The sequence below is a fragment of the Strix aluco genome, chromosome 1, assembly GCF_031877795.1.
Source record: "Strix aluco isolate bStrAlu1 chromosome 1, bStrAlu1.hap1, whole genome shotgun sequence".
NCBI classification, from domain to species: Eukaryota; Metazoa; Chordata; class Aves; order Strigiformes; family Strigidae; genus Strix; species Strix aluco.
In genome coordinates this window covers 166757493-166783698 of record NC_133931.1, presented here as the reverse complement: position 1 = coordinate 166783698, position 26206 = coordinate 166757493, and positions in this window count along the sequence as shown.

Genomic DNA, 26206 nt, shown 5'->3' with positions numbered 1-26206 from the left:
GAGGTAAAATGGGGGTTTGTGCCCTAAAATTGAGAGCTTGGAGTAGGAAAATGAGGCTTTTAATCTGAAAAAGGAGGTTTGTGCCCTAAAATTGAGATATTGGTGAAGAAAAATGAGGCTTTTCACCCCAAAATTGAGAGCTTGTCCCTCAAATGGAGAGCTTGGTGCAGAAAAATGAGGCTTTTTCACCCAAAAAAGGCGGGTTTTACCCTAAACTTGAGAGAGTGGTTCAGAAAAATGAGGCTTTTCACCCAATACAGGTAATTTGTGCCCAAAAAATGAGAGCTTGGTGCAGAAAAATGAGGCTTTTCAGCAGAAAAAGGCACGTTTGGTCCTAAAATTGCGCTATTGGTGCAGAAAAATGAGGCTTTTCACCCAAAAAAGGAGAGCTTGTCCATAACATTGAAATATTGGTGCAGAAAAATTTGGCTTTTCAGGTGAAAAAGGTGGGTTTGGTGCTAAAATTGAGAACTTGGTGCAGAAAAATGAGGCTTTTCACCCAAAAAAAGTGGTTTGTGCTGTAAAATTGAGATCTTGTTGCAGAAAAATGAGGCTTTACATCTGAAAAAGGCGGTTTGTGCCCTAAAATTGAGAGCTTGGTGCAGAAAAATGAGGTTTTTCACCCCAAAAACGCGGGTTTAGAGCCCCCATGATAGGGTTTGTGCTGTAAAAAAGGAGAGGTAGGGCCCTGGAAACGAGGCACTGCTGCATAAAAGGGAGGTTGTTTCCTGTAGAATCAAAACTTTGGATGCCAAAAATTAATCGTTGAGAGGTAAAATGGGGGTTTGTGCCCTAAAATTGAGAGCTTGGAGTAGGAAAATGAGGCTTTTAATCTGAAAAAGGAGGTTTGTGCCCTAAAATTGAGATATTGGTGAAAAAAATGAGGCTTTTCACCCCAAAATTGAGAGCTTGTCCCTCAAATGGAGAGCTTGGTGCAGAAAAATGAGGCTTTTACACCCAAAAAAGGCAGGTTTTACCCTAAACTTGAGAGAGTGGTTCAGAAAAATGAGGCTTTTCACCCAATACAGGTAATTTGTGCCCAAAAATTGAGAGCTTGGTGCAGAAAAATGAGGCTTTTCAGCAGAAAAAGGCACGTTTGGTCCTGAAATTGCGCTATTGGTGCAGAAAAATGAGGCTTTTCACCCAAAAAAGGAGAGCTTGTCCATAACATTGAAATATTGGTGCAGAAAAATTTGGCTTTTCAGGTGAAAAAGGTGGGTTTGGTGCTAAAATTGAGAACTTGGTGCAGAAAAATGAGGCTTTTCACCCAAAAAAAGTGGTTTGTGCTGTAAAATTGAGATCTTGTTGCAGAAAAATGAGGCTTTACATCTGAAAAAGGCGGTTTGTGCCCTAAAATTGAGAGCTTGGTGCAGAAAAATGAGGTTTTTCACCCCAAAAACGCGGGTTTAGAGCCCCCATGATAGGGTTTGTGCTGTAAAAAAGGAGAGGTAGGGCCCTGGAAACGAGGCACTGCTGCATAAAAGGGAGGTTGTTTCCTGTAGAATCAAAACTTTGGATGCCAAAAATTAATCGTTGAGAGGTAAAATGGGGGTTTGTGCCCTAAAATTGAGAGCTTGGAGTAGGAAAATGAGGCTTTTAATCTGAAAAAGGAGGTTTGTGCCCTAAAATTGAGATATTGGTGAAAAAAATGAGGCTTTTCACCCCAAAATTGAGAGCTTGTCCCTCAAATGGAGAGCTTGGTGCAGAAAAATGAGGCTTTTTCACCCAAAAAAGGCGGGTTTTACCCTAAACTTGAGAGAGTGGTTCAGAAAAATGAGGCTTTTCACCCAATACAGGTAATTTGTGCCCCAAAATTGAGAGCTTGGTGCAGAAAAATGAGGCTTTTCAGCAGAAAAAGGCACGTTTGGTCCTAAAATTGCGCTATTGGTGCAGAAAAATGAGGCTTTTCACCCAAAAAAGGAGAGCTTGTCCATAACATTGAAATATTGGTGCAGAAAAATTTGGCTTTTCAGGTGAAAAAGGTGGGTTTGGTGCTAAAATTGAGAACTTGGTGCAGAAAAATGAGGCTTTTCACCCAAAAAAAGTGGTTTGTGCTGTAAAATTGAGATCTTGTTGCAGAAAAATGAGGCTTTACATCTGAAAAAGGCGGTTTGTGCCCTAAAATTGAGAGCTTGGTGCAGAAAAATGAGGTTTTTCACCCCAAAAACGCAGGTTTAGAGCCCCCATGATAGGGTTTGTGCTGTAAAAAAGGAGAGGTAGAGCCCTGGAAATGAGGCACTGCTGCATAAAAGGGAGGTTGTTACCTGTAGAATCAAAACTTTGGATGCCAAAAATTAATCTTTGAGAGGTAAAGTGGGGGTTTGTGCCTAAAATTGAGAGCTTGGAGTAGGAAAATGAGGCTTTTAATCTGAAAAAGGAGGTTTGTGCCCTAAAATTGAGATATTGCTGAAGAAAAATGAGGCTTTTCACCCCAAAATTGAGAGCTTGTCCATAACATTGAAATATTGGTGCAGAAAAATTTGGCTTTTCAGGTGAAAAAGGTGGGTTTGGTGCTAAAATTGAGAGCTTGGTGCAGAAAAATGAGGCTTTTCACCCAAAAAAAGTGGTTTGTGCTGTAAAATTGAGATCTTGTTGCAGAAAAGTGAGGCTTTACATCTGAAAAAGGCGGTTTGTGCCCTAAAATTGAGAGCTTGGTGCAGAAAAATGAGGTTTTTCACCCCAAAAACGCGGGTTTAGAGCCCCCATGATAGGGTTTGTGCTGTAAAAAAGGAGAGGTAGAGCCCTGGAAACGAGGCACTGCTGCATAAAAGGGAGGTTGTTACCTGTAGAATCAAAACTTTGGATGCTAAAAATTAATCTTTGAGAGGTAAAGTGGGGGTTTGTGCCTAAAATTGAGAGCTTGGAGTAGGAAAATGAGGCTTTTAATCTGAAAAAGGAGGTTTGTGCCCTAAAATTGAGATATTGGTGAAGAAAAATGAGGCTTTTCACCCAAAAAAGGAGAGCTTGTCCATAACATTGAAATATTGGTGCAGAAAAATTTGGCTTTTCAGGTGAAAAAGGTGGGTTTTGTGCTAAAATTGAGAACTTGGTGCAGAAAAATGAGGCTTTTCACCCAAAAAAAGTGGTTTGTGCTGTAAAATTGAGATCTTGTTGCAGAAAAATGAGGCTTTACATCTGAAAAAGGCGGTTTGTGCCCTAAAATTGAGAGCTTGGTGCAGAAAAATGAGGTTTTTCACCCCAAAAACGCGGGTTTAGAGCCCCCATGATAGGGTTTGTGCTGTAAAAAAGGAGAGGTAGGGCCCTGGAAACGAGGCACTGCTGCATAAAAGGGAGGTTGTTACCTGTAGAATCAAAACTTTGGATGCTAAAAATTAATCTTTGAGAGGTAAAGTGGGGGTTTGTGCCTAAAATTGAGAGCTTGGAGTAGGAAAATGAGGCTTTTAATCTGAAAAAGGAGGTTTGTGCCCTAAAATTGAGATATTGGTGAAGAAAAATGAGGCTTTTCACCCCAAAATTGAGAGCTTGTCCCTAAAATTGAGAGCTTGGAGTAGGAAAATGAGGCTTTTAATCTGAAAAAGGAGGTTTGTGCCCTAAAATTGAGATATTGGTGAAGAAAAATGAGGCTTTTCACCCGAAAATTGAGAGCTTGTCCCTCAAATGGAGAGCTTGGTGCAGAAAAATGAGGCATTTTCACCCAAAAAAGGCGGGTTTTACCCTAAACTTGAGAGAGTGGTTCAGAAAAATGAGGCTTTTCACCCAATACAGGTAATTTGTGCCCAAAAATTGAGAGCTTGGTGCAGAAAAATGAGGCTTTTCAGCAGAAAAAGGCACGTTTGGTCCTAAAATTGCGCTATTGGTGCAGAAAAATGAGGCTTTTCACCCAAAAAAGGAGAGCTTGTCCATAACATTGAAATATTGGTGCAGAAAAATTTGGCTTTTCAGGTGAAAAAGGTGGGTTTTGTGCTAAAATTGAGAACTTGGTGCAGAAAAATGAGGCTTTTCACCCAAAAAAAGTGGTTTGTGCTGTAAAATTGAGATCTTGTTGCAGAAAAATGAGGCTTTACATCTGAAAAAGGCGGTTTGTGCCCTAAAATTGAGAGCTTGGTGCAGAAAAATGAGGTTTTTCACCCCAAAAACGCGGGTTTAGAGCCCCCATGATAGGGTTTGTGCTGTAAAAAAGGAGAGGTAGGGCCCTGGAAACGAGGCACTGCTGCATAAAAGGGAGGTTGTTACCTGTAGAATCAAAACTTTGGATGCTAAAAATTAATCTTTGAGAGGTAAAGTGGGGGTTTGTGCCTAAAATTGAGAGCTTGGAGTAGGAAAATGAGGCTTTTAATCTGAAAAAGGAGGTTTGTGCCCTAAAATTGAGATATTGGTGCAGAAAAATGAGGCTTTTCACCCAAAAATTGAGAGCTTGTCCCTAAAATTGAGAGCTTGGTGCAGAAAAATGAGGCTTTTCAGCAGAAAAAGGCGGGTTGTGTGCCGTAAAATTGAGAGGTTGGTGCTGAAAAATGAGACTTTTCAGCAGAAAAAGGCCATTTCCACCCTAAAATTGAGAGCTTGGTGCAGAAAAATGAGGTTTTTCACCCCAAAAATGCGGGTTTAGCCCCCATGATAGGGTTTGTGCTGTAAAGAAGGAGAGGTAGGGCCCTGGAAACGAGGCACTGCTGCATAAAAGGGAGGTTGTTTCCTGTAGAATCAAAACTTTGGATGCCAAAAATTAATCTTTGAGAGGTAAAATGGGGGTTTGTGCCCTAAAATTGAGAGCTTGGAGTAGGAAAATGAGGCTTTTAATCTGAAAAAGGAGGTTTGTGCCCTAAAATTGAGATATTGGTGAAGAAAAATGAGGCTTTTCACCCCAAAATTGAGAGCTTGTCCCTCAAATGGAGAGCTTGGTGCAGAAAAATGAGGCTTTTACACCCAAAAAAGGCGGGTTTTACCCTAAACTTGAGAGAGTGGTTCAGAAAAATGAGGCTTTTCACTCAATACAGGTAATTTGTGCCCAAAAATTGAGAGCTTGGTGCAGAAAAATGAGGCTTTTCAGCAGAAAAAGGCACGGTTGGTCCTAAAATTGCGCTATTGGTGCAGAAAAATGAGGCTTTTCACCCAAAAAAGGAGAGCTTGTCCATAACATTGAAATATTGGTGCAGAAAAATTTGGCTTTTCCGGTGAAAAAGGTGGGTTTTGTGCTAAAATTGAGAACTTGGTGCAGAAAAATGAGGCTTTTCACTCAAAAAAAGTGGTTTGTGCTGTAAAATTGAGATCTTGTTGCAGAAAAATGAGGCTTTACATCTGAAAAAGGCGGTTTGTGCCCTAAAATTGAGAGCTTGGTGCAGAAAAATGAGGCTTTTCACCCCAAAAATGCGGGTTTAGAGCCCCCATGATAGGGTTTGTGCTGTAAAGAAGGAGAGGTAGGGCCCTGGAAACGAGGCACTGCTGCATAAAAGGGAGGTTGTTTCCTGTAGAATCAAAACTTTGGATGCCAAAAATTAATCGTTGAGAGGTAAAATTGGGTTTTGTGCCCTAGAATTGAGAGCTTGGAGTAGGAAAATGAGGCTTTTAATCTGAAAAAGGAGGTTTGTGCCCTAAAATTGAGATATTGCTGAAGAAAAATGAGGCTTTTCACCCCAAAATTGAGAGCTTCTCCATAACATTGAAATATTGGTGCAGAAAAATTTGGCTTTTCAGGTGAAAAAGGTGGGTTTGGTGCTAAAATTGAGAGCTTGGTGCAGAAAAATGAGGCTTTTCACCCAAAAAAAGTGGTTTGTGCTGTAAAATTGAGATATTGGTGAAGAAAAATGAGGCTTTTCACCCCAAAATTGAGAGCTTGTCCCTAAAATTGAGAGCTTGGTGCAGAAAAATGAGGCTTTTCAGCAGAAAAAGGCGGGTTGTGTGCCGTAAAATTGAGAGGTTGGTGCAGAAAAATGAGACTTTTCAGCAGAAAAAGGCCATTTCTGCCCTAAAATTGAGAGCTTCGTTCAGAAAAATGAGGTTTTTCACCCCAAAAATGCGGGTTTAGCCCCCATGATAGGGTTTGTGCTGTAAAGAAGGAGAGGTAGGGCCCTGGAAACGAGGCACTGCTGCATAAAAGGGAGGTTGTTTCCTGTAGAATCAAAACTTTGGATGCCAAAAATTAATCGTTGAGAGGTAAAATGGGGGTTTGTGCCCTAAAATTGAGAGCTTGGAGTAGGAAAATGAGGCTTTTAATCTGAAAAAGGAGGTTTGTGCCCTAAAATTGAGATATTGGTGAAGAAAAATGAGGCTTTTCACCCCAAAATTGAGAGCTTGTCCCTCAAATGGAGAGCTTGGTGCAGAAAAATGAGGCTTTTTCACCCAAAAAAGGCGGGTTTTACCCTAAACTTGAGAGAGTGGTTCAGAAAAATGAGGCTTTTCACCCAATACAGGTAATTTGTGCCCCAAAATTGAGAGCTTGGTGCAGAAAAATGAGGCTTTTCAGCAGAAAAAGGCACGTTTGGTCCTAAAATTGCGCTATTGGTGCAGAAAAATGAGGCTTTTCACCCAAAAAAGGAGAGCTTGTCCATAACATTGAAATATTGGTGCAGAAAAATTTGGCTTTTCAGGTGAAAAAGGTGGGTTTGGTGCTAAAATTGAGAACTTGGTGCAGAAAAATGAGGCTTTTCACCCAAAAAAAGTGGTTTGTGCTGTAAAATTGAGATCTTGTTGCAGAAAAATGAGGCTTTACATCTGAAAAAGGCGGTTTGTGCCCTAAAATTGAGAGCTTGGTGCAGAAAAATGAGGTTTTTCACCCCAAAAACGCAGGTTTAGAGCCCCCATGATAGGGTTTGTGCTGTAAAAAAGGAGAGGTAGAGCCCTGGAAATGAGGCACTGCTGCATAAAAGGGAGGTTGTTACCTGTAGAATCAAAACTTTGGATGCCAAAAATTAATCTTTGAGAGGTAAAGTGGGGGTTTGTGCCTAAAATTGAGAGCTTGGAGTAGGAAAATGAGGCTTTTAATCTGAAAAAGGAGGTTTGTGCCCTAAAATTGAGATATTGCTGAAGAAAAATGAGGCTTTTCACCCCAAAATTGAGAGCTTGTCCATAACATTGAAATATTGGTGCAGAAAAATTTGGCTTTTCAGGTGAAAAAGGTGGGTTTGGTGCTAAAATTGAGAGCTTGGTGCAGAAAAATGAGGCTTTTCACCCAAAAAAAGTGGTTTGTGCTGTAAAATTGAGATCTTGTTGCAGAAAAGTGAGGCTTTACATCTGAAAAAGGCGGTTTGTGCCCTAAAATTGAGAGCTTGGTGCAGAAAAATGAGGCTTTTCACCCCAAAAACGCGGGTTTAGAGCCCCCATGATAGGGTTTGTGCTGTAAAAAAGGAGAGGTAGAGCCCTGGAAACGAGGCACTGCTGCATAAAAGGGAGGTTGTTACCTGTAGAATCAAAACTTTGGATGCTAAAAATTAATCTTTGAGAGGTAAAGTGGGGGTTTGTGCCTAAAATTGAGAGCTTGGAGTAGGAAAATGAGGCTTTTAATCTGAAAAAGGAGGTTTGTGCCCTAAAATTGAGATATTGGTGAAGAAAAATGAGGCTTTTCACCCAAAAAAGGAGAGCTTGTCCATAACATTGAAATATTGGTGCAGAAAAATTTGGCTTTTCAGGTGAAAAAGGTGGGTTTTGTGCTAAAATTGAGAACTTGGTGCAGAAAAATGAGGCTTTTCACCCAAAAAAAGTGGTTTGTGCTGTAAAATTGAGATCTTGTTGCAGAAAAATGAGGCTTTACATCTGAAAAAGGCGGTTTGTGCCCTAAAATTGAGAGCTTGGTGCAGAAAAATGAGGTTTTTCACCCCAAAAACGCGGGTTTAGAGCCCCCATGATAGGGTTTGTGCTGTAAAAAAGGAGAGGTAGGGCCCTGGAAACGAGGCACTGCTGCATAAAAGGGAGGTTGTTACCTGTAGAATCAAAACTTTGGATGCTAAAAATTAATCTTTGAGAGGTAAAGTGGGGGTTTGTGCCTAAAATTGAGAGCTTGGAGTAGGAAAATGAGGCTTTTAATCTGAAAAAGGAGGTTTGTGCCCTAAAATTGAGATATTGGTGAAGAAAAATGAGGCTTTTCACCCCAAAATTGAGAGCTTGTCCCTAAAATTGAGAGCTTGGAGTAGGAAAATGAGGCTTTTAATCTGAAAAAGGAGGTTTGTGCCCTAAAATTGAGATATTGGTGAAGAAAAATGAGGCTTTTCACCCGAAAATTGAGAGCTTGTCCCTCAAATGGAGAGCTTGGTGCAGAAAAATGAGGCATTTTCACCCAAAAAAGGCGGGTTTTACCCTAAACTTGAGAGAGTGGTTCAGAAAAATGAGGCTTTTCACCCAATACAGGTAATTTGTGCCCAAAAATTGAGAGCTTGGTGCAGAAAAATGAGGCTTTTCAGCAGAAAAAGGCACGTTTGGTCCTAAAATTGCGCTATTGGTGCAGAAAAATGAGGCTTTTCACCCAAAAAAGGAGAGCTTGTCCATAACATTGAAATATTGGTGCAGAAAAATTTGGCTTTTCAGGTGAAAAAGGTGGGTTTTGTGCTAAAATTGAGAACTTGGTGCAGAAAAATGAGGCTTTTCACCCAAAAAAAGTGGTTTGTGCTGTAAAATTGAGATCTTGTTGCAGAAAAATGAGGCTTTACATCTGAAAAAGGCGGTTTGTGCCCTAAAATTGAGAGCTTGGTGCAGAAAAATGAGGTTTTTCACCCCAAAAACGCGGGTTTAGAGCCCCCATGATAGGGTTTGTGCTGTAAAAAAGGAGAGGTAGGGCCCTGGAAACGAGGCACTGCTGCATAAAAGGGAGGTTGTTACCTGTAGAATCAAAACTTTGGATGCTAAAAATTAATCTTTGAGAGGTAAAGTGGGGGTTTGTGCCTAAAATTGAGAGCTTGGAGTAGGAAAATGAGGCTTTTAATCTGAAAAAGGAGGTTTGTGCCCTAAAATTGAGATATTGGTGCAGAAAAATGAGGCTTTTCACCCAAAAATTGAGAGCTTGTCCCTAAAATTGAGAGCTTGGTGCAGAAAAATGAGGCTTTTCAGCAGAAAAAGGCGGGTTGTGTGCCGTAAAATTGAGAGGTTGGTGCTGAAAAATGAGACTTTTCAGCAGAAAAAGGCCATTTCCACCCTAAAATTGAGAGCTTGGTGCAGAAAAATGAGGTTTTTCACCCCAAAAATGCGGGTTTAGCCCCCATGATAGGGTTTGTGCTGTAAAGAAGGAGAGGTAGGGCCCTGGAAACGAGGCACTGCTGCATAAAAGGGAGGTTGTTTCCTGTAGAATCAAAACTTTGGATGCCAAAAATTAATCTTTGAGAGGTAAAATGGGGGTTTGTGCCCTAAAATTGAGAGCTTGGAGTAGGAAAATGAGGCTTTTAATCTGAAAAAGGAGGTTTGTGCCCTAAAATTGAGATATTGGTGAAGAAAAATGAGGCTTTTCACCCCAAAATTGAGAGCTTGTCCCTCAAATGGAGAGCTTGGTGCAGAAAAATGAGGCTTTTACACCCAAAAAAGGCGGGTTTTACCCTAAACTTGAGAGAGTGGTTCAGAAAAATGAGGCTTTTCACTCAATACAGGTAATTTGTGCCCAAAAATTGAGAGCTTGGTGCAGAAAAATGAGGCTTTTCAGCAGAAAAAGGCACGGTTGGTCCTAAAATTGCGCTATTGGTGCAGAAAAATGAGGCTTTTCACCCAAAAAAGGAGAGCTTGTCCATAACATTGAAATATTGGTGCAGAAAAATTTGGCTTTTCCGGTGAAAAAGGTGGGTTTTGTGCTAAAATTGAGAACTTGGTGCAGAAAAATGAGGCTTTTCACTCAAAAAAAGTGGTTTGTGCTGTAAAATTGAGATCTTGTTGCAGAAAAATGAGGCTTTACATCTGAAAAAGGCGGTTTGTGCCCTAAAATTGAGAGCTTGGTGCAGAAAAATGAGGCTTTTCACCCCAAAAATGCGGGTTTAGAGCCCCCATGATAGGGTTTGTGCTGTAAAGAAGGAGAGGTAGGGCCCTGGAAACGAGGCACTGCTGCATAAAAGGGAGGTTGTTTCCTGTAGAATCAAAACTTTGGATGCCAAAAATTAATCGTTGAGAGGTAAAATTGGGTTTTGTGCCCTAGAATTGAGAGCTTGGAGTAGGAAAATGAGGCTTTTAATCTGAAAAAGGAGGTTTGTGCCCTAAAATTGAGATATTGCTGAAGAAAAATGAGGCTTTTCACCCCAAAATTGAGAGCTTCTCCATAACATTGAAATATTGGTGCAGAAAAATTTGGCTTTTCAGGTGAAAAAGGTGGGTTTGGTGCTAAAATTGAGAGCTTGGTGCAGAAAAATGAGGCTTTTCACCCAAAAAAAGTGGTTTGTGCTGTAAAATTGAGATATTGGTGAAGAAAAATGAGGCTTTTCACCCCAAAATTGAGAGCTTGTCCCTAAAATTGAGAGCTTGGTGCAGAAAAATGAGGCTTTTCAGCAGAAAAAGGCGGGTTGTGTGCCGTAAAATTGAGAGGTTGGTGCAGAAAAATGAGACTTTTCAGCAGAAAAAGGCCATTTCTGCCCTAAAATTGAGAGCTTCGTTCAGAAAAATGAGGTTTTTCACCCCAAAAATGCGGGTTTAGCCCCCATGATAGGGTTTGTGCTGTAAAGAAGGAGAGGTAGGGCCCTGGAAACGAGGCACTGCTGCATAAAAGGGAGGTTGTTTCCTGTAGAATCAAAACTTTGGATGCCAAAAATTAATCGTTGAGAGGTAAAATGGGGGTTTGTGCCCTAAAATTGAGAGCTTGGAGTAGGAAAATGAGGCTTTTAATCTGAAAAAGGAGGTTTGTGCCCTAAAATTGAGATATTGGTGAAGAAAAATGAGGCTTTTCACCCCAAAATTGAGAGCTTGTCCCTCAAATGGAGAGCTTGGTGCAGAAAAATGAGGCTTTTTCACCCAAAAAAGGCGGGTTTTACCCTAAACTTGAGAGAGTGGTTCAGAAAAATGAGGCTTTTCACCCAATACAGGTAATTTGTGCCCAAAAATTGAGAGCTTGGTGCAGAAAAATGAGGCTTTTCAGCAGAAAAAGGCACGTTTGGTCCTAAAATTGCGCTATTGGTGCAGAAAAATGAGGCTTTTCACCCAAAAAAGGAGAGCTTGTCCATAACATTGAAATATTGGTGCAGAAAAATTTGGCTTTTCAGGTGAAAAAGGTGGGTTTGGTGCTAAAATTGAGAACTTGGTGCAGAAAAATGAGGCTTTTCACCCAAAAAAAGTGGTTTGTGCTGTAAAATTGAGATCTTGTTGCAGAAAAATGAGGCTTTACATCTGAAAAAGGCGGTTTGTGCCCTAAAATTGAGAGCTTGGTGCAGAAAAATGAGGTTTTTCACCCCAAAAACGCAGGTTTAGAGCCCCCATGATAGGGTTTGTGCTGTAAAAAAGGAGAGGTAGAGCCCTGGAAACGAGGCACTGCTGCATAAAAGGGAGGTTGTTACCTGTAGAATCAAAACTTTGGATGCCAAAAATTAATCTTTGAGAGGTAAAGTGGGGGTTTGTGCCTAAAATTGAGAGCTTGGAGTAGGAAAATGAGGCTTTTAATCTGAAAAAGGAGGTTTGTGCCCTAAAATTGAGAGCTTGGTGCAGAAAAATGAGGCTTTTCAGCAGAAAAAGGCGGGTTGTGTGCCGTAAAATTGAGAGGTTGGTGCTGAAAAATGAGACTTTTCAGCAGAAAAAGGCCATTTCCACCCTAAAATTGAGAGCTTGGTGCAGAAAAATGAGGTTTTTCACCCCAAAAATGCGGGTTTAGCCCCCATGATAGGGTTTGTGCTGTAAAGAAGGAGAGGTAGGGCCCTGGAAACGAGGCACTGCTGCATAAAAGGGAGGTTGTTTCCTGTAGAATCAAAACTTTGGATGCCAAAAATTAATCTTTGAGAGGTAAAGTGGGGATTTGTGCCCTAAAATTGAGAGCTTGGAGTAGGAAAATGAGGCTTTTAATCTGAAAAAGGAGGTTTGTGCCCTAAAATTGAGATATTGGTGAAGAAAAATGAGGCTTTTCACCCCAAAATTGAGAGCTTGTCCCTCAAATGGAGAGCTTGGTGCAGAAAAATGAGGCTTTTACACCCAAAAAAGGCGGGTTTTACCCTAAACTTGAGAGAGTGGTTCAGAAAAATGAGGCTTTTCACCCAATACAGGTAATTTGTGCCCAAAAATTGAGAGCTTGGTGCAGAAAAATGAGGCTTTTCAGCAGAAAAAGGCACGTTTGGTCCTAAAATTGCGCTATTGGTGCAGAAAAATGAGGCTTTTCACCCAAAAAAGGAGAGCTTGTCCATAACATTGAAATATTGGTGCAGAAAAATTTGGCTTTTCCGGTGAAAAAGGTGGGTTTTGTGCTAAAATTGAGAACTTGGTGCAGAAAAATGAGGCTTTTCACCCAAAAAAAGTGGTTTGTGCTGTAAAATTGAGATCTTGTTGCAGAAAAATGAGGCTTTACATCTGAAAAAGGCGGTTTGTGCCCTAAAATTGAGAGCTTGGTGCAGAAAAATGAGGCTTTTCACCCCAAAAACGCGGGTTTAGAGCCCCCATGATAGGGTTTGTGCTGTAAAGAAGGAGAGGTAGGGCCCTGGAAACGAGGCACTGCTGCATAAAAGGGAGGTTGTTTCCTGTAGAATCAAAACTTTGGATGCCAAAAATTAATCTTTGAGAGGTAAAATTGGGTTTTGTGCCCTAGAATTGAGAGCTTGGAGTAGGAAAATGAGGCTTTTAATCTGAAAAAGGAGGTTTGTGCCCTAAAATTGAGATATTGCTGAAGAAAAATGAGGCTTTTCACCCCAAAATTGAGAGCTTGTCCATAACATTGAAATATTGGTGCAGAAAAATTTGGCTTTTCAGGTGAAAAAGGTGGGTTTGGTGCTAAAATTGAGAGCTTGGTGCAGAAAAATGAGGCTTTTCACCCAAAAAAAGTGGTTTGTGCTGTAAAATTGAGATCTTGTTGCAGAAAAGTGAGGCTTTACATCTGAAAAAGGCGGTTTGTGCCCTAAAATTGAGAGCTTGGTGCAGAAAAATGAGGTTTTTCACCCCAAAAACGCGGGTTTAGAGCCCCCATGATAGGGTTTGTGCTGTAAAAAAGGAGAGGTAGAGCCCTGGAAACGAGGCACTGCTGCATAAAAGGGAGGTTGTTTCCTGTAGAATCAAAACTTTGGATGCTAAAAATTAATCTTTGAGAGGTAAAGTGGGGGTTTGTGCCTAAAATTGAGAGCTTGGAGTAGGAAAATGAGGCTTTTAATCTGAAAAAGGAGGTTTGTGCCCTAAAATTGAGATATTGGTGAAGAAAAATGAGGCTTTTCACCCCAAAATTGAGAGCTTGTCCCTAAAATTGAGAGCTTGGAGTAGGAAAATGAGGCTTTTAATCTGAAAAAGGAGGTTTGTGCCCTAAAATTGAGATATTGGTGAAGAAAAATGAGGCTTTTCACCCCAAAATTGAGAGCTTGTCCCTCAAATGGAGAGCTTGGTGCAGAAAAATGAGGCTTTTACACCCAAAAAAGGCGGGTTTTACCCTAAACTTGAGAGAGTGGTTCAGAAAAATGAGGCTTTTCACCCAATACAGGTAATTTGTGCCCAAAAATTGAGAGCTTGGTGCAGAAAAATGAGGCTTTTCAGCAGAAAAAGGCACGTTTGGTCCTAAAATTGCGCTATTGGTGCAGAAAAATGAGGCTTTTCACCCAAAAAAGGAGAGCTTGCCCATAACATTGAAATATTGGTGCAGAAAAATTTGGCTTTTCCGGTGAAAAAGGTGGGTTTTGTGCTAAAATTGAGAACTTGGTGCAGAAAAATGAGGCTTTTCACCCAAAAAAAGTGGTTTGTGCTGTAAAATTGAGATCTTGTTGCAGAAAAATGAGGCTTTACATCTGAAAAAGGCGGTTTGTGCCCTAAAATTGAGAGCTTGGTGCAGAAAAATGAGGCTTTTCACCCCAAAAACGCGGGTTTAGAGCCCCCATGATAGGGTTTGTGCTGTAAAAAAGGAGAGGTAGGGCCCTGGAAACGAGGCACTGCTGCATAAAAGGGAGGTTGTTACCTGTAGAATCAAAACTTTGGATGCTAAAAATAAATCTTTGAGAGGTAAAGTGGGGGTTTGTGCCTAAAATTGAGAGCTTGGAGTAGGAAAATGAGGCTTTTAATCTGAAAAAGGAGGTTTGTGCCCTAAAATTGAGATATTGGTGAAGAAAAATGAGGCTTTTCACCCCAAAATTGAGAGCTTGTCCCTAAAATTGAGAGCTTGGAGTAGGAAAATGAGGCTTTTAATCTGAAAAAGGAGGTTTGTGCCCTAAAATTGAGATATTGGTGCAGAAAAATGAGGCTTTTCACCCAAAAATTGAGAGCTTGTCCCTAAAATTGAGAGCTTGGTGCAGAAAAATGAGGCTTTTCAGCAGAAAAAGGCGGGTTGTGTGCCGTAAAATTGAGAGGTTGGTGCAGAAAAATGAGACTTTTCAGCAGAAAAAGGCCATTTCTGCCCTAAAATTGAGAGCTTCGTTCAGAAAAATGAGGTTTTTCACCCCAAAAATGCGGGTTTAGCCCCCATGATAGGGTTTGTGCTGTAAAGAAGGAGAGGTAGGGCCCTGGAAACGAGGCACTGCTGCATAAAAGGGAGGTTGTTTCCTGTAGAATCAAAACTTTGGATGCCAAAAATTAATCTTTGAGAGGTAAAATGGGGGTTTGTGCCCTAAAATTGAGAGCTTGGAGTAGGAAAATGAGGCTTTTAATCTGAAAAAGGAGGTTTGTGCCCTAAAATTGAGATATTGGTGAAGAAAAATGAGGCTTTTCACCCCAAAATTGAGAGCTTGTCCCTCAAATGGAGAGCTTGGTGCAGAAAAATGAGGCTTTTTCACCCAAAAAAGGCGGGTTTTACCCTAAACTTGAGAGAGTGGTTCAGAAAAATGAGGCTTTTCACCCAATACAGGTAATTTGTGCCCAAAAATTGAGAGCTTGGTGCAGAAAAATGAGGCTTTTCAGCAGAAAAAGGCACGTTTGGTCCTAAAATTGCGCTATTGGTGCAGAAAAATGAGGCTTTTCACCCAAAAAAGGAGAGCTTGTCCATAACATTGAAATATTGGTGCAGAAAAATTTGGCTTTTCAGGTGAAAAAGGTGGGTTTTGTGCTAAAATTGAGAACTTGGTGCAGAAAAATGAGGCTTTTCACCCAAAAAAAGTGGTTTGTGCTGTAAAATTGAGATCTTGTTGCAGAAAAATGAGGCTTTACATCTGAAAAAGGCGGTTTGTGCCCTAAAATTGAGAGCTTGGTGCAGAAAAATGAGGCTTTTCACCCCAAAAACGCGGGTTTAGAGCCCCCATGATAGGGTTTGTGCTGTAAAGAAGGAGAGGTAGGGCCCTGGAAACGAGGCACTGCTGCATAAAAGGGAGGTTGTTTCCTGTAGAATCAAAACTTTGGATGCCAAAAATTAATCGTTGAGAGGTAAAATGGGGGTTTGTGCCCTAAAATTGAGAGCTTGGAGTAGGAAAATGAGGCTTTTAATCTGAAAAAGGAGGTTTGTGCCCTAAAATTGAGATATTGCTGAAGAAAAATGAGGCTTTTCACCCCAAAATTGAGAGCTTGTCCATAACATTGAAATATTGGTGCAGAAAAATTTGGCTTTTCAGGTGAAAAAGGTGGGTTTGGTGCTAAAATTGAGAACTTGGTGCAGAAAAATGAGGCTTTTCACCCAAAAAAAGTGGTTTGTGCTGTAAAATTGAGATCTTGTTGCAGAAAAATGAGGCTTTACATCTGAAAAAGGCGGTTTGTGCCCTAAAATTGAGAGCTTGGTGCAGAAAAATGAGGTTTTTCACCCCAAAAACGCAGGTTTAGAGCCCCCATGATAGGGTTTGTGCTGTAAAAAAGGAGAGGTAGAGCCCTGGAAACGAGGCACTGCTGCATAAAAGGGAGGTTGTTACCTGTAGAATCAAAACTTTGGATGCCAAAAATTAATCTTTGAGAGGTAAAGTGGGGGTTTGTGCCTAAAATTGAGAGCTTGGAGTAGGAAAATGAGGCTTTTAATCTGAAAAAGGAGGTTTGTGCCCTAAAATTGAGAGCTTGGTGCAGAAAAATGAGGCTTTTCAGCAGAAAAAGGCGGGTTGTGTGCCGTAAAATTGAGAGGTTGGTGCAGAAAAATGAGACTTTTCAGCAGAAAAAGGCCATTTCCACCCTAAAATTGAGAGCTTGGTGCAGAAAAATGAGGTTTTTCACCCCAAAAATGCGGGTATAGCCCCCATGATAGGGTTTGTGCTGTAAAGAAGGAGAGGTAGGGCCCTGGAAACGAGGCACTGCTGCATAAAAGGGAGGTTGTTTCCTGTAGAATCAAAACTTTGGATGCCAAAAATTAATCTTTGAGAGGTAAAGTGGGGATTTGTGCCCTAAAATTGAGAGCTTGGAGTAGGAAAATGAGGCTTTTAATCTGAAAAAGGAGGTTTGTGCCCTAAAATTGAGATATTGGTGAAGAAAAATGAGGCTTTTCACCCCAAAATTGAGAGCTTGTCCCTCAAATGGAGAGCTTGGTGCAGAAAAATGAGGCTTTTACACCCAAAAAAGGCGGGTTTTACCCTAAACTTGAGAGAGTGGTTCAGAAAAATGAGGCTTTTCACCCAATACAGGTAATTTGTGCCCAAAAATTGAGAGCTTGGTGCAGAAAAATGAGGCTTTTCAGCAGAAAAAGGCACGTTTGGTCCTAAAATTGCGCTATTGGTGCAGAAAAATGAGGCTTTTCACCCAAAAAAGGAGAGCTTGTCCATAACATTGAAATATTGGTGCAGAAAAATTTGGCTTTTCCGGTGAAAAAGGTGGGTTTTGTGCTAAAATTGAGAACTTGGTGCAGAAAAATGAGGCTTTTCACCCAAAAAAAGTGGTTTGTGCTGTAAAATTGAGATCTTGTTGCAGAAAAATGAGGCTTTACATCTGAAAAAGGCGGTTTGTGCCCTAAAATTGAGAGCTTGGTGCAGAAAAATGAGGCTTTTCACCCCAAAAACGCGGGTTTAGAGCCCCCATGATAGGGTTTGTGCTGTAAAGAAGGAGAGGTAGGGCCCTGGAAACGAGGCACTGCTGCATAAAAGGGAGGTTGTTTCCTGTAGAATCAAAACTTTGGATGCCAAAAATTAATCTTTGAGAGGTAAAATTGGGTTTTGTGCCCTAGAATTGAGAGCTTGGAGTAGGAAAATGAGGCTTTTAATCTGAAAAAGGAGGTTTGTGCCCTAAAATTGAGATATTGCTGAAGAAAAATGAGGCTTTTCACCCCAAAATTGAGAGCTTGTCCATAACATTGAAATATTGGTGCAGAAAAATTTGGCTTTTCAGGTGAAAAAGGTGGGTTTGGTGCTAAAATTGAGAGCTTGGTGCAGAAAAATGAGGCTTTTCACCCAAAAAAAGTGGTTTGTGCTGTAAAATTGAGATCTTGTTGCAGAAAAGTGAGGCTTTACATCTGAAAAAGGCGGTTTGTGCCCTAAAATTGAGAGCTTGGTGCAGAAAAATGAGGTTTTTCACCCCAAAAACGCGGGTTTAGAGCCCCCATGATAGGGTTTGTGCTGTAAAAAAGGAGAGGTAGAGCCCTGGAAACGAGGCACTGCTGCATAAAAGGGAGGTTGTTTCCTGTAGAATCAAAACTTTGGATGCTAAAAATTAATCTTTGAGAGGTAAAGTGGGGGTTTGTGCCTAAAATTGAGAGCTTGGAGTAGGAAAATGAGGCTTTTAATCTGAAAAAGGAGGTTTGTGCCCTAAAATTGAGATATTGGTGAAGAAAAATGAGGCTTTTCACCCCAAAATTGAGAGCTTGTCCCTAAAATTGAGAGCTTGGAGTAGGAAAATGAGGCTTTTAATCTGAAAAAGGAGGTTTGTGCCCTAAAATTGAGATATTGGTGAAGAAAAATGAGGCTTTTCACCCCAAAATTGAGAGCTTGTCCCTCAAATGGAGAGCTTGGTGCAGAAAAATGAGGCTTTTACACCCAAAAAAGGCGGGTTTTACCCTAAACTTGAGAGAGTGGTTCAGAAAAATGAGGCTTTTCACCCAATACAGGTAATTTGTGCCCAAAAATTGAGAGCTTGGTGCAGAAAAATGAGGCTTTTCAGCAGAAAAAGGCACGTTTGGTCCTAAAATTGCGCTATTGGTGCAGAAAAATGAGGCTTTTCACCCAAAAAAGGAGAGCTTGCCCATAACATTGAAATATTGGTGCAGAAAAATTTGGCTTTTCCGGTGAAAAAGGTGGGTTTTGTGCTAAAATTGAGAACTTGGTGCAGAAAAATGAGGCTTTTCACCCAAAAAAAGTGGTTTGTGCTGTAAAATTGAGATCTTGTTGCAGAAAAATGAGGCTTTACATCTGAAAAAGGCGGTTTGTGCCCTAAAATTGAGAGCTTGGTGCAGAAAAATGAGGCTTTTCACCCCAAAAACGCGGGTTTAGAGCCCCCATGATAGGGTTTGTGCTGTAAAAAAGGAGAGGTAGGGCCCTGGAAACGAGGCACTGCTGCATAAAAGGGAGGTTGTTACCTGTAGAATCAAAACTTTGGATGCTAAAAATAAATCTTTGAGAGGTAAAGTGGGGGTTTGTGCCTAAAATTGAGAGCTTGGAGTAGGAAAATGAGGCTTTTAATCTGAAAAAGGAGGTTTGTGCCCTAAAATTGAGATATTGGTGAAGAAAAATGAGGCTTTTCACCCCAAAATTGAGAGCTTGTCCCTAAAATTGAGAGCTTGGAGTAGGAAAATGAGGCTTTTAATCTGAAAAAGGAGGTTTGTGCCCTAAAATTGAGATATTGGTGCAGAAAAATGAGGCTTTTCACCCAAAAATTGAGAGCTTGTCCCTAAAATTGAGAGCTTGGTGCAGAAAAATGAGGCTTTTCAGCAGAAAAAGGCGGGTTGTGTGCCGTAAAATTGAGAGGTTGGTGCAGAAAAATGAGACTTTTCAGCAGAAAAAGGCCATTTCTGCCCTAAAATTGAGAGCTTAGTTCAGAAAAATGAGGTTTTTCACCCCAAAAATGCGGGTTTAGCCCCCATGATAGGGTTTGTGCTGTAAAGAAGGAGAGGTAGGGCCCTGGAAACGAGGCACTGCTGCATAAAAGGGAGGTTGTTTCCTGTAGAATCAAAACTTTGGATGCCAAAAATTAATCTTTGAGAGGTAAAATGGGGGTTTGTGCCCTAAAATTGAGAGCTTGGAGTAGGAAAATGAGGCTTTTAATCTGAAAAAGGAGGTTTGTGCCCTAAAATTGAGATATTGGTGAAGAAAAATGAGGCTTTTCACCCCAAAATTGAGAGCTTGTCCCTCAAATGGAGAGCTTGGTGCAGAAAAATGAGGCTTTTTCACCCAAAAAAGGCGGGTTTTACCCTAAACTTGAGAGAGTGGTTCAGAAAAATGAGGCTTTTCACCCAATACAGGTAATTTGTGCCCAAAAATTGAGAGCTTGGTGCAGAAAAATGAGGTTTTTCACCCCAAAAACGCGGGTTTAGAGCCCCCATGATAGGGTTTGTGCTGTAAAAAAGGAGAGGTAGAGCCCTGGAAACGAGGCACTGCTGCATAAAAGGGAGGTTGTTACCTGTAGAATCAAAACTTTGGATGCTAAAAATTAATCTTTGAGAGGTAAAGTGGGGGTTTGTGCCTAAAATTGAGAGCTTGGAGTAGGAAAATGAGGCTTTTAATCTGAAAAAGGAGGTTTGTGCCCTAAAATTGAGATATTGGTGAAGAAAAATGAGGCTTTTCACCCCAAAATTGAGAGCTTGTCCCTAAAATTGAGAGCTTGGAGTAGGAAAATGAGGCTTTTAATCTGAGAAAGGAGGTTTGTGCCCTAAAATTGAGATATTGGTGAAGAAAAATGAGGCTTTTCACCCGAAAATTGAGAGCTTGTCCCTAAAATTGAGAGCTTGGTGCAGAAAAATGAGGCTTTTCAGCAGAAAAAGGCGGGTTGTGTGCCGTAAAATTGAGAGGTTGGTGCTGAAAAATGAGACTTTTCAGCAGAAAAAGGCCATTTCTGCCCTAAAATTGAGAGCTTCGTTCAGAAAAATGAGGTTTTTCACCCCAAAAATGCGGGTTTAGCCCCCATGATAGGGTTTGTGCTGTAAAGAAGGAGAGGTAGGGCCCTGGAAACGAGGCACTGCTGCATAAAAGGGAGGTTGTTTCCTGTAGAATCAAAACTTTGGATGCCAAAAATTAATCTTTGAGAGGTAAAATGGGGGTTTGTGCCCTAAAATTGAGAGCTTGGAGTAGGAAAATGAGGCTTTTAATCTGAAAAAGGAGGTTTGTGCCCTAAAATTGAGATATTGGTGAAGAAAAATGAGGCTTTTCACCCCAAAATTGAGAGCTTGTCCCTCAAATGGAGAGCTTGGTGCAGAAAAATGAGGCTTTTTCACCCAAAAAAGGCGGGTTTTACCCTAAACTTGAGAGAGTGGTTCAGAAAAATGAGGCTTTTCACCCAATACAGGTAATTTGTGCCCAAAAATTGAGAGCTTGGTGCAGAAAAATGAGGCTTTTCAGCAGAAAAAGGCACGTTTGGTCCTAAAATTGAGATATTGGTGCAGAAAAATGAGGCTTTTCACCCAAAAAAGGAGAGCTTGTCCATAACATTGAAATACTGGTGCAGAAAAATTTGGCTTTTCAGGTGAAAAAGGTGGGTTTGGTGCTAAAATTGAGAACTTGGTGCAGAAAAATGAGGCTTTTCACCCAAAAAAAGTGGTTTGTGCTGTAAAATTGAGATCTTGTTGCAGAAAAATGAGGCTTTACATCTGAAAAAGGCGGTTTGTGCCCTAAAATTGAGAGCTTGGTGCAGAAAAATGAGGTTTTTCACCCCAAAAACGCAGGTTTAGAGCCCCCATGATAGGGTTTGTGCTGTAAAAAAGGAGAGGTAGAGCCCTGGAAACGAGGCACTGCTGCATAAAAGGGAGGTTGTTACCTGTAGAATCAAAACTTTGGATGCTAAAAATTAATCTTTGAGAGGTAAAGTGGGGGTTTGTGCCTAAAATTGAGAGCTTGGAGTAGGAAAATGAGGCTTTTAATCTGAAAAAGGAGGTTTGTGCCCTAAAATTGAGATATTGGTGCAGAAAAATGAGGCTTTTCACCCAAAAATTGAGAGCTTGTCCCTAAAATTGAGAGCTTGGTGCAGAAAAATGAGGCTTTTCAGCAGAAAAAGGCGGGTTGTGTGCCGTAAAATTGAGAGGTTGGTGCTGAAAAATGAGACTTTTCAGCAGAAAAAGGCCATTTCCACCCTAAAATTGAGAGCTTGGTGCAGAAAAATGAGGTTTTTCACCCCAAAAATGCGGGTTTAGCCCCCATGATAGGGTTTGTGCTGTAAAGAAGGAGAGGTAGGGCCCTGGAAACGAGGCACTGCTGCATAAAAGGGAGGTTGTTTCCTGTAGAATCAAAACTTTGGATGCCAAAAATTAATCTTTGAGAGGTAAAGTGGGGATTTGTGCCCTAAAATTGAGAGCTTGGAGTAGGAAAATGAGGCTTTTAATCTGAAAAAGGAGGTTTGTGCCCTAAAATTGAGATATTGGTGAAGAAAAATGAGGCTTTTCACCCCAAAATTGAGAGCTTGTCCCTCAAATGGAGAGCTTGGTGCAGAAAAATGAGGCTTTTACACCCAAAAAAGGCGGGTTTTACCCTAAACTTGAGAGAGTGGTTCAGAAAAATGAGGCTTTTCACCCAATACAGGTAATTTGTGCCCAAAAATTGAGAGCTTGGTGCAGAAAAATGAGGCTTTTCAGCAGAAAAAGGCACGTTTGGTCCTAAAATTGCGCTATTGGTGCAGAAAAATGAGGCTTTTCACCCAAAAAAGGAGAGCTTGTCCATAACATTGAAATATTGGTGCAGAAAAATTTGGCTTTTCAGGTGAAAAAGGTGGGTTTTGTGCTAAAATTGAGAACTTGGTGCAGAAAAATGAGGCTTTTCACCCAAAAAAAGTGGTTTGTGCTGTAAAATTGAGATCTTGTTGCAGAAAAATGAGGCTTTACATCTGAAAAAGGCGGTTTGTGCCCTAAAATTGAGAGCTTGGTGCAGAAAAATGAGGCTTTTCACCCCAAAAACGCGGGTTTAGAGCCCCCATGATAGGGTTTGTGCTGTAAAAAAGGAGAGGTAGGGCCCTGGAAACGAGGCACTGCTGCATAAAAGGGAGGTTGTTACCTGTAGAATCAAAACTTTGGATGCTAAAAATAAATCTTTGAGAGGTAAAGTGGGGGTTTGTGCCTAAAATTGAGAGCTTGGAGTAGGAAAATGAGGCTTTTAATCTGAAAAAGGAGGTTTGTGCCCTAAAATTGAGATATTGGTGAAGAAAAATGAGGCTTTTCACCCCAAAATTGAGAGCTTGTCCCTCAAATGGAGAGCTTGGTGCAGAAAAATGAGGCTTTTTCACCCAAAAAAGGCGGGTTTTACCCTAAACTTGAGAGAGTGGTTCAGAAAAATGAGGCTTTTCACCCAATACAGGTAATTTGTGCCCAAAAATTGAGAGCTTGGTGCAGAAAAATGAGGCTTTTCAGCAGAAAAAGGCACGTTTGGTCCTAAAATTGCGCTATTGGTGCAGAAAAATGAGGCTTTTCACCCAAAAAAGGAGAGCTTGTCCATAACATTGAAATATTGGTGCAGAAAAATTTGGCTTTTCAGGTGAAAAAGGTGGGTTTGGTGCTAAAATTGAGAACTTGGTGCAGAAAAATGAGGCTTTTCACCCAAAAAAAGTGGTTTGTGCTGTAAAATTGAGATCTTGTTGCAGAAAAATGAGGCTTTACATCTGAAAAAGGCGGTTTGTGCCCTAAAATTGAGAGCTTGGTGCAGAAAAATGAGGTTTTTCACCCCAAAAACGCGGGTTTAGAGCCCCCATGATAGGGTTTGTGCTGTAAAAAAGGAGAGGTAGGGCCCTGGAAACGAGGCACTGCTGCATAAAAGGGAGGTTGTTTCCTGTAGAATCAAAACTTTGGATGCCAAAAATTAATCGTTGAGAGGTAAAATTGGGTTTTGTGCCCTAGAATTGAGAGCTTGGAGTAGGAAAATGAGGCTTTTAATCTGAAAAAGGAGGTTTGTGCCCTAAAATTGAGATATTGGTGAAAAAAATGAGGCTTTTCACCCCAAAATTGAGAGCTTGTCCCTCAAATGGAGAGCTTGGTGCAGAAAAATGAGGCTTTTTCACCCAAAAAAGGCGGGTTTTACCCTAAACTTGAGAGAGTGGTTCAGAAAAATGAGGCTTTTCACCCAATACAGGTAATTTGTGCCCAAAAATTGAGAGCTTGGTGCAGAAAAATGAGGCTTTTCAGCAGAAAAAGGCACGTTTGGTCCTAAAATTGCGCTATTGGTGCAGAAAAATGAGGCTTTTCACCCAAAAAAGGAGAGCTTGTCCATAACATTGAAATATTGGTGCAGAAAAATTTGGCTTTTCAGGTGAAAAAGGTGGGTTTGGTGCTAAAATTGAGAACTTGGTGCAGAAAAATGAGGCTTTTCACCCAAAAAAAGTGGTTTGTGCTGTAAAATTGAGATCTTGTTGCAGAAAAATGAGGCTTTACATCTGAAAAAGGCGGTTTGTGCCCTAAAATTGAGAGCTTGGTGCAGAAAAATGAGGCTTTTCACCCCAAAAACGCGGGTTTAGAGCCCCCATGATAGGGTTTGTGCTGTAAAAAAGGAGAGGTAGGGCCCTGGAAACGAGGCACTGCTGCATAAAAGGGAGGTTGTTTCCTGTAGAATCAAAACTTTGGATGCCAAAAATTAATCTTTGAGAGGTAAAGTGGGGATTTTTGCCCTAAAATTGAGAGCTTGGAGTAGGAAAATGAGGCTTTTAATCTGAAAAAGGAGGTTTGTGCCCTAAAATTGAGATATTGGTGAAGAAAAATGAGGCTTTTCACCCCAAAATTGAGAGCTTGTCCCTCAAATGGAGAGCTTGGTGCAGAAAAATGAGGCTTTTTCACCCAAAAAAGGCGGGTTTTACCCTAAACTTGAGAGAGTGGTTCAGAAAAATGAGGCTTTTCACCCAATACAGGTAATTTGTGCCCAAAAATTGAGAGCTTGGTGCAGAAAAATGAGGCTTTTCACCCAAAAAAGGAGAGCTTGTCCCTAACATTGAAATATTGGTGCAGAAAAATTTGGCTTTTCAGGTGAAAAAGGTGGGTTTGGTGCTAAAATTGAGAACTTGGTGCAGAAAAATGAGGCTTTTCACCCAAAAAAAGTGGTTTGTGCTGTAAAATTGAGATCTTGTTGCAGAAAAATGAGGCTTTACATCTGAAAAAGGCGGTTTGTGCCCTAAAATTGAGAGCTTGGTGCAGAAAAATGAGGTTTTTCACCCCAAAAACGCGGGTTTAGAGCCCCCATGATAGGGTTTGTGCTGTAAAAAAGGAGAGGTAGGGCCCTGGAAACGAGGCACTGCTGCATAAAAGGGAGGTTGTTTCCTGTAGAATCAAAACTTTGGATGCCAAAAATTAATCGTTGAGAGGTAAAATGGGGGTTTGTGCCCTAAAATTGAGAGCTTGGAGTAGGAAAATGAGGCTTTTAATCTGAAAAAGGAGGTTTGTGCCCTAAAATTGAGATATTGGTGAAAAAAATGAGGCTTTTCACCCCAAAATTGAGAGCTTGTCCCTCAAATGGAGAGCTTGGTGCAGAAAAATGAGGCTTTCACACCCAAAAAAGGCGGGTTTTACCCTAAACTTGAGAGAGTGGTTCAGAAAAATGAGGCTTTTCACCCAATACAGGTAATTTGTGCCCAAAAATTGAGAGCTTGGTGCAGAAAAATGAGGCTTTTCAGCAGAAAAAGGCACGTTTGGTCCTAAAATTGTGCTATTGGTGCAGAAAAATGAGGCTTTTCACCCAAAAAAGGAGAGCTTGTCCATAACATTGAAATATTGGTGCAGAAAAATTTGGCTTTTCAGGTGAAAAAGGTGGGTTTGGTGCTAAAATTGAGAACTTGGTGCAGAAAAATGAGGCTTTTCACCCAAAAAAAGTGGTTTGTGCTGTAAAATTGAGATCTTGTTGCAGAAAAATGAGGCTTTACATCTGAAAAAGGTGGTTTGTGCCCTAAAATTGAGAGCTTGGTGCAGAAAAATGAGGTTTTTCACCCCAAAAACGCGGGTTTAGAGCCCCCATGATAGGGTTTGTGCTGTAAAAAACGAGAGGTAGGGCCCTGGAAACGAGGCACTGCTGCATAAAAGGGAGGTTGTTACCTGTAGAATCAAAACTTTGGATGCTAAAAATTAATCTTTGAGAGGTAAAGTGGGGGTTTGTGCCTAAAATTGAGAGCTTGGAGTAGGAAAATGAGGCTTTTAATCTGAAAAAGGAGGTTTGTGCCCTAAAATTGAGATATTGGTGAAGAAAAATGAGGCTTTTCACTCAAAAATTGAGAGCTTGTGCCTAAAATTGAGAGCTTGGAGTAGGAAAATGAGGCTTTTAATCTGAAAAAGGAGGTTTGTGCCCTAAAATTGAGATATTGGTGAAGAAAAATGAGGCTTTTCACCCCAAAATTGAGAGCTTGTCCCTAAAATTGAGAGCTTGGAGTAGGAAAATGAGGCTTTTAATCTGAAAAAGGAGGTTTGTGCCCTAAAATTGAGATATTGGTGAAGAAAAATGAGGCTTTTCACCCCAAAATTGAGAGCTTGTCCCTAAAATTGAGAGCTTGGAGTAGGAAAATGAGGCTTTTAATCTGAAAAAGGAGGTTTGTGCCCTAAAATTGAGATATTGGTGAAGAAAAATGAGGCTTTTCACCCCAAAATTGAGAGCTTGTCCCTAAAATTGAGAGCTTGGAGTAGGAAAATGAGGCTTTTAATCTGAAAAAGGAGGTTTGTGCCCTAAAATTGAGATATTGGTGAAGAAAAATGAGGCTTTTCACCAGAAAATTGAGAGCTTGTCCCTAAAATTGAGAGCTTGGAGTAGGAAAATGAGGCTTTTAATCTGAAAAAGGAGGTTTGTGCCCTAAAATTGAGATATTGGTGAAGAAAAATGAGGCTTTTCACCCCAAAATTGAGAGCTTGTCCCTCAAATGGAGAGCTTGGTGCAGAAAAATGAGGCTTTTACACCCAAAAAAGGCGGGTTTTACCCTAAACTTGAGAGAGTGGTTCAGAAAAATGAGGCTTTTCACCCAATACAGGTAATTTGTGCCCAAAAATTGAGAGCTTGGTGCAGAAAAATGAGGCTTTTCAGCAGAAAAAGGCACGTTTGGTCCTAAAATTGCGCTATTGGTGCAGAAAAATGAGGCTTTTCACCCAAAAAAGGAGAGCTTGTCCATAACATTGAAATATTGGTGCAGAAAAATTTGGCTTTTCAGGTGAAAAAGGTGGGTTTGGTGCTAAAATTGAGAACTTGGTGCAGAAAAATGAGGCTTT